This window comes from Squalius cephalus (genome assembly GCF_949319135.1).
Source record: "Squalius cephalus genome assembly, contig: scaffold_93, whole genome shotgun sequence".
Classification (NCBI taxonomy): domain Eukaryota; kingdom Metazoa; phylum Chordata; class Actinopteri; order Cypriniformes; family Leuciscidae; genus Squalius; species Squalius cephalus.
The window spans coordinates 61,820-69,796 of NW_027645802.1; positions in this window are offsets into that span (position 1 = coordinate 61,820).

Genomic DNA, 7,977 nt, shown 5'->3' on the forward strand with positions numbered 1-7,977 from the left:
GAGCTGAATCCACAGACTGCCAAACGATTAAAGATCCCATTATATATTACAATTAAAGCCATTTTAGGGATGATTTACAAACCACACTGAAATCCACACTCATGTTCATTTTTTCTTTGTCGTTGAATTCGTGAAGCATCCGTCTTCTTTTCTTATTTCTCAAAGAGCATAAAACAGGTTGTATGTACACATTCATATAATAAAGGAAAAAGAATGATATATAAATAACAGCAGTGAGCTCTTAACCCACAGCCCTTTGATTGACAGCTCACAGCCACTAAGCTTTCAGTGTGTGAGCTCTGATGCCTTGATTGGATGAACCCACTCGTGTCAGTGTGAACACGGGATTTAAAGGGCTAGTCATGTGTCTCCTGTAGTCCGCAGAAGCTCTGCGCTCGGATATTTGGGTTTAATCTGATCCAAAGTCAAGCGTCCTGAAGTCCAGAACAGGACTCGTTTTGTATCTGATGCATGCCTCAGCGTGTGTTTGATAGTTACGCAAGCTACAAAAACATTTGACTTTAATTAATTTCATCATGATTAGTGTGTGTGTTTTACTCCTGATGCTCTGTAACATGAGACAGTGTGTTTTTGTCTATCCTCTTTTGCTATGGGACCCCGGAGTTTCAGTGAGAATTTCCCGCTAGTTTGACTGACATCTTCATGAAAAGCAATGAACATTTTCTAACTGTGTTTATTTACTCTAAAGTTTCCGCAGTCATTTTTTAAACCCTTCTGCACTGTAAAGTACTTCATGAAATGTTTAAAATGGAAATAAAGTCTTTGAATTTGATGTATTTGAAAGTGGGTTTATGAAGAAAGAAGATTGTAATTTTTGGTGAGAAAATGAGGATTATGAATTCTGTTAATCATGTAACATGCAAATAAAGGAATATAAAGATTGTTAGATCTCCCTTTAAATGGTTGTTATTGTGTTTTTTATCTGAAGGTCAATGTTAACTTCACTTTTCAGAGACGTAAGTAAATCCTCTTCAGAGTGGATCTGACAAGCCTTTTTAAAAAACATTCCATGTGTCTATTCAAAAAGTACTTACAGGTCAAATTTACTCAGTTCATACAAATACTTAGAAAGATATAACATTATTCAAAGTGCCTTTATAAGTACACTGATAATTATTTCATAAATCCACTTTTTATAAACATTATTTAGGACACTTATTATAAGCGTTTTATAAGTACACTTTTCAAAAGTATTTTATAAGTACACTTTTTACAAGAATTTTTATAAGCATTTTATAAGTACACTTTTTATAAGTATTTTTATAAGTACACATTTCTTAAGTAAGGAATAATTGACGACAGGCCGTTGAATTATTAGAAAAATAATGCACACCCGAGGTGGTAATGCGGTCACGACGCGAAGCGGAGTTACACCTCGGGTGTGCATTATTTTTCTAATAATTCAACGGCCTGAAGTCAATTATTCCGCTTATACTACAGTTACCACACCTCGAAACATTGTTCAGATTATGTATTTCAAGACGTTTGTAAAGTTTTTGTCATTAAAACGCTCTTGTATGTAGGACTAATTTCTTACGCATCTAATCAATGCCTCCGTTGCTAATTCCAAAACGTAATTTTAGAGTTAGTAACGGAGGTTTGAGCCACTGATAGCAGACTAATGCTGGGACACACGACTAGCTGACACATTCTCTGACTGTTTTCATCGCAGCAGATTTTAAACACCGACTTTGAACACAGACTGAACACGCGTTTGGGCATTATCAGTCATAAGTATCAAATTGCATTCATAACCGGCCTTAAAGTGTGTCCCCGGCTTTATGCAGTTATTAATGCAGTTATTAGAGAGAGATGTTGCAATAATGAGACAGAAAAGCATGTGCGTCAGTATTATTAGCCTATTTATTAATTAATTTAATTCGTTTTAATTAATTCGTTCATTCATTTTTTTTTATTTTTTTTTTCATTGACAGATGACAGTAGACTATAGCCAAATAAATGAAACACAAAGCCCTTTTAACAAGTGGGCCTATAAATAATTATTTATTTATTATTATCTGCAATAAAAATCCGTACTGCAGGACTATCCATTTATTTAGCCTATATTCAGTTTAATTTTCTATTGATTATAATATAGACAGGACTATATACTTTATTTATTAAAATTAAACTGCATGTTTCTATTGATTGTGAAGCTAGACATTGAAAATTGCAGATCAAGCGCATGGGGCTAAATGCTTTTTATTGTTATGAATTGTATCCTATTTTCCGTTATTACCGTTAACTACGCGAAGTGATATGGAACTGTAATGCGGTCTAGACCTGCCTGGAACTACTTTAGCCGTGCGTTTCCCTGAAAATAATGCACACCTTAGAACGTTCGTCAACCAATCAGATTCAAGCATTCAACGGCCCTGTAGTATAAGTATTTTTAAGCAGGGGTGCGTTTATCTTTTTGGGGGCCCCAAGTAACCACACCCCAACATTACATAACATTTTACTAATAAGTGAGACATTTAAAAATATTTATTTTACTTTAAACTGCATAACAAAAATTGTCTATACTTACTTGCTCCCTTAACCCTTTAGAACCTGAAGCTAAAATAGGTGTTTTTCACATATTTAAATTTTTTGACTGTAAAATTCTAAAACAATGTGCCATCTTCATGTGCAAGATGTCATCTTTTTCAGAAAAAAGATTAGCTTTCAACAAATTACAGTTATTGACCATTATTGTGTGTGGTGAGTTTGTAAATAGAATATAAATAGACAAAAAGAAAAAAAACGAGAATAAATTTACTGATTTTTATAATAAAAAAAAAAAGAAAAATCACTAACGAAAAAGAAACTAACACTTTTAAGTTGAAAAAATGAACTATAAGATATAAACCCTCTTGGTTTTGGATTCATCAAGAGCCTTAATTTTGTCCATTGTCTTCAGTATTCAAAATTACCCAGAGTCCATTTAGCTATGAGAAAATAAACCTCTTGGTTTTAGCTTGAACAATTGCTTCTTATTGTGAAATATGTTATCTGATATTCCGATTCTGATATGTTTGTGATTGTATTTTGTGATTTCTAATGACTATTTTAGGTGATAACGGGTGATCGGCGCCGCCAGCGCATAGAATCAGAGTTGTTGGATTTACAACACGCAAATTCATCCACTTCTCCTGAAAGTAAGTGGGCGGTGAAGTGGGAGAAGAATAAAAAATAAAACTAAAAGTAAAGTATTTAGTTAACTACACAATGTATTTCTGACGTGAATAAAACGTGAATAAAAATAGAAGAGTTTTAATTGCCGCTTTCATAGACATCATATGTGTGTATTTTACAAATATTTTACAAACTAAATCAAATTTTTTTGCTAGTATTACATGTATTTAAATGAAATGGTGTTGTTGAAAAAAAAACTGCAGAGTTATATATGATATATGACAAGGACTGAGCACGTCCATCTCTGGCTAAGCGCTAAAGCGTGCACTCCGATTTGGTTAGTGTTAGTTCACCCAAATATGAATGCCAGAATTTGCTCAACCTCATGTCCACTGGTGGTGGATGAGGAGAGACCCCGACATGATTGTAAAGAGCTTTGGGTGTGCAGTAGTACATATGAAAAGTGCTATATAAATGCCTCATTCATTCATTCATGTCGTTCCAAACCCATATTTCCTTCGTGCATCTGAACAAATGTCATATTTTAATGAAATCTGAGAGATATCTGTCCCTTCATTGAAACTCTGTGTTAGGATGTACCAGCGGCCAGAGGTGTAAATGACATGACAAAGGCAGAAATAGAACAGTCCAGAGTGGTTTTAATTCCAAAAGGTGCAAAAAAATCAATATCCAATGGCAATAGTGAAGTAATAGAAAAATCTGATTATCAGAAATTATAATACCAAAGAAAATAAATCAAAATTGTTGACAAGACACAAATGTAAGTTGGCTATGCCAATGTACAGGCCCACAAATACAAATGCGATTCAATCTCTTTTTCTTTTTCTTTTTCTTTTTCTTTTTCTTGCTATTTTATGGTGGTTGGCATCCAGCTTATTGGTGCATTTCTAACCAACCAACCTTCTCCCCTAAAATGGCTACCTCTTTTATAGGCCTTAACTCCTCCTATTTTTTGGAAAATACCATTTTAGGGAGAAACCTATAAATTACAAAGAGGTGACAAGACATGAACAAACAAACTGTCATGATGTTACTCTAAATCATACATAATTTATTTCTAGTACCATTTAAAGGGCTCAAAACAATAAAGACAAAACATAAGAAGAAGACTTACATACTAGGTTCACTCCCTCCCCCATGGAGTCAGAACCAGATGGAGTAATCTTCCATGACCACATGCTAGTTTGAATATGGCTACTTTCCTTGTGTACTGGTTTGGCAAGTGAGGGGTGCACCAGAAGGTATGTGTAGCTGAATATTAAACATTTAATCACATAAACTAACAACTTGCAGAACAACTGATGGGATGTTACAACACAAAAATCAGGGCTACAAACATACAACTACAAAAGGATGGTATATTTTGCCGGCATTTAGTTTGGGTGTATGTGTAATGGTGGAAACAGTTTGTTATGTGCACATACCCATGCTCAATCCCCTCAAAATAAAAGTCCTGGGTCACAGTCAGTCTGTGACACACACTATGGCTGTGTTTGAAACCACATACTCAATGAGTAGGAACTTAATTTCAATAAGTACTTACTCAACGAGCGCTAAAAGAGTAGGTACTTTTTAGCCAGATCTCTTAAGTATGAATGCGAGCCGTACATCATCCGCCATGTTGATGTTATCATGTCACCTACAACATCATCACAAGCGCAGCAACGTAAAAGATTTTTTTTTTTTTACTTAAAATATATGAGCGACTGGTTTAGTTCATCTATCTGTAAATATCTTGATATTGACGAAACTTGCTAATTTTGTGTCTTGTTGAAGAAACAGCTAGCCATTTATTTTGTGAATACATGGAAGAAATGGTTGATTTCTTATATTTTATACCCTACCATGTGACTCAGTTTTATCCTTAACAATATTTTTTTATTACGAAAACCCAAAATTGTCATCTCTTGAATATGTTGTTAATTTCTTTATTTTATCCACAATTTTTCACCCACAGCCAAAAGTGGCTTAAATCTCCTTTATGTTTTTCCTCTTTTTCTTGTTGAATTTATAAATAACAACAAAAAAATTCAATGATTTTTTTGTATGTATTATGATGAATTATTTAAAGTTATTTAACCTTGTCATTGTTCTTTTTTTCTGTGCATAAAATATCATATTATGATTTATGCAAACCCATTATATTTGTTATTTTATTCATTCATTGTTAAATATACAACCATGGTGTTTTTCCCTGATTTTGTATGTAACTAAGTTTGGCAATAAAAAAAAAAATGAAATGAGCGACAGGTGCACTAACACCTCACAACATCAGTAACTCGACAGCCCTACCTAGAATGGTTTTCCAAAGTGTTTGTAATGCTTGTAATGTCTGCACAAAGGAGACGGGCAGCTGCTCGAAGATCTCGCCTTTGGAGAAAACTGTTGATTTTATACTTGAAAAAAGTATCAGTCCTTAAAAATGTATATTACCCCAGAACAAATTGTATTGCTAGCCCACCCCAAAACTTACACACAATAAAAATGATAAATGCTGGCCAATGCTTAAAGGGTTACTTCAGGATTTAGCATTAAGCTTTGTATTAGTAGAAAACCTGTAGTATTTTCGAATTACCATGCTTTCCACCCTCATATCCCCCTGAGACAAGAGATTTATGTATTTTTTGTCTGGAAAAAATCCTCCGATGACGCAAAAATCGTCATTTTGCGTCATCGGAGGATTTTCTGGACAGAGGCTAAAGACTACAGCCAGTAGATGGCGTTGTTCCGCATGTTTTCAGCCCGCCCATAGAGGGTGGGATCTCACTCACAGAATGTACACAGTGTCACTGTCAGCCTCTTTCTTTGGAAGCTAAGCTAGCAGGCTCTTGTTCTGTGGAGAAAGCTGAATAGTAGGAGAAAGCTGAGTAAGTAACCATCCTCCTTTTCCCGGACTTGTCCGGCGGGCGAGATCGTTCAAAATGTCCGGGATTCAGCTTTTGCTTTCTGCGGTCGCCATTCATTGTTTACATGCACACCTTTCAATCTAACTGAATTCATTCCGATTGGTGAATGTGAATGTAGTGTTTACATGAACGCTAAACAAGTGATGGGTTGATGTGCGTTTTACCATTGCTAAGAAAAATTCCCGCTCCTCCGTGAGAGATGCGAGACCCGGCGCGTCTCAGTAATGACGCCACCGCCCTCGCGCTGTTCTCCCGCGGCCGTCAGCCTCGTCCTGCTCGCCACAGTGAACATGATGACGTTCTCCCGCGGCCGTCAGCCTCGTCCTGCTCGCCACGGTAAACATGATGACGTTCTCCCGCGGCCGTCAGCCTCGTCCTGCTCGCCACGGTAAACATGATGAATGGCGACTGTAGAACGCAAAAGCCGAATCCCGGACATTTTGTACGATCTCTAAATCCCTCGCAAACTCATCACGTAGGCTAGCTTTGTTGTTTACAACTGCGCACTCTTACCGGTAGGCGTGGCCTCCTAAGGCAGCGAAGCAAGTGCATTCTGGGAGTTGTTGTCTTTCATCCACATAAGCCAAAAATACATTTTCTGGCTTTTCTCAGTCTAGAAAGCTCCAAATTCAAAAATTTCTTCACATTTCTTCTACTTAAATGACCTATTTTAAATACACATTCATCTTCCCAGAGGTGAAGTATCCCTTTAATTATATTACCTTTGTTTTACTGAAAATTATATAAATTGATAAAACAAGCAAAATGTAATTTGTTTTGTCACATGACAGAGCTATGCATGGATACTCTAGATGAATGCAGTGAAAACATTACAATTTTCAGTCAAGCAATGAATTAATGCATTAATTAAATAATTATATTTTATTTACTGACAACAACAATAAGAAACATGAATAAATTAGTAAAAGAACAAATAAAAGTAACCATCAATGAACAAATGCATATACAAGTCAACAACACATGAAACTTTATTCAAACTACAATCATGTATTTACACATTGTAAAAGAAAATAATTGTAAAAAAAACGGTTACAGAGCATCAGGAGTAAAACACACACACTAATCATGATGCAATTAATTAAAGTCAAATGTTTTTGTAGCTTGCGTAACTATCAAACACACGCTGAGGCATGCATCAGATACAAAAACCGTAAAATTAAAGTAAAAAAACACTGTTATTTTACAGGGTTTTCCTTGTTTGAATTGAGATATTTTACCTTAATTTTATGGTTTTTGTTTGGCAGCCGTAGCTGCCAGTCATTTGACCGTTTTTTTTACGATTATTTTTTTACAGTGTAAAACTTTTATTTTATGGATTTTTCCTGGATTATAATGACCAAACACCTTTAATAAAGTGATGGCACTAAAAGTTCTACTGAGAAACACTGTTATTTAACAGACCTTTCCTAAATTATAACGATCTAACACATTCAATAAATTGTCAAGACGTGCTCAAGATTGTAAATAAACAGTTTTATTTTGGAAGACAAAATAAGTCTGTAAAAAAAGACTGTATAAAACTGATTAAAATCATCTCAAACTTTAATTTGCAGCATTTGTGTTTACATATAATTTAATAGTATTTAAACAATGTAAACTTGTAATCTAAATAAAATGGAATTATTCAGACCCCTGGGGGTCACATAGTTCTGGAAAGTTCTGATATTAAATATTATACGGTCTTTACATTCAGAATCCCAACTATACAAGTTTATTAATAAGTTAAATCAAAACATACAACAAAAGTGTACCAGAAGTGACAGATACAGCAAATAAAGAGCAATCCAGCAAACGGCCAGTAAAATCAGCTTGGTGCATCTGGGAAGAAAAAAAGGACACACTATGATTCTCTCAAAATGATTTCAATTATTTTTGTTTCCTTTAAAAAAGC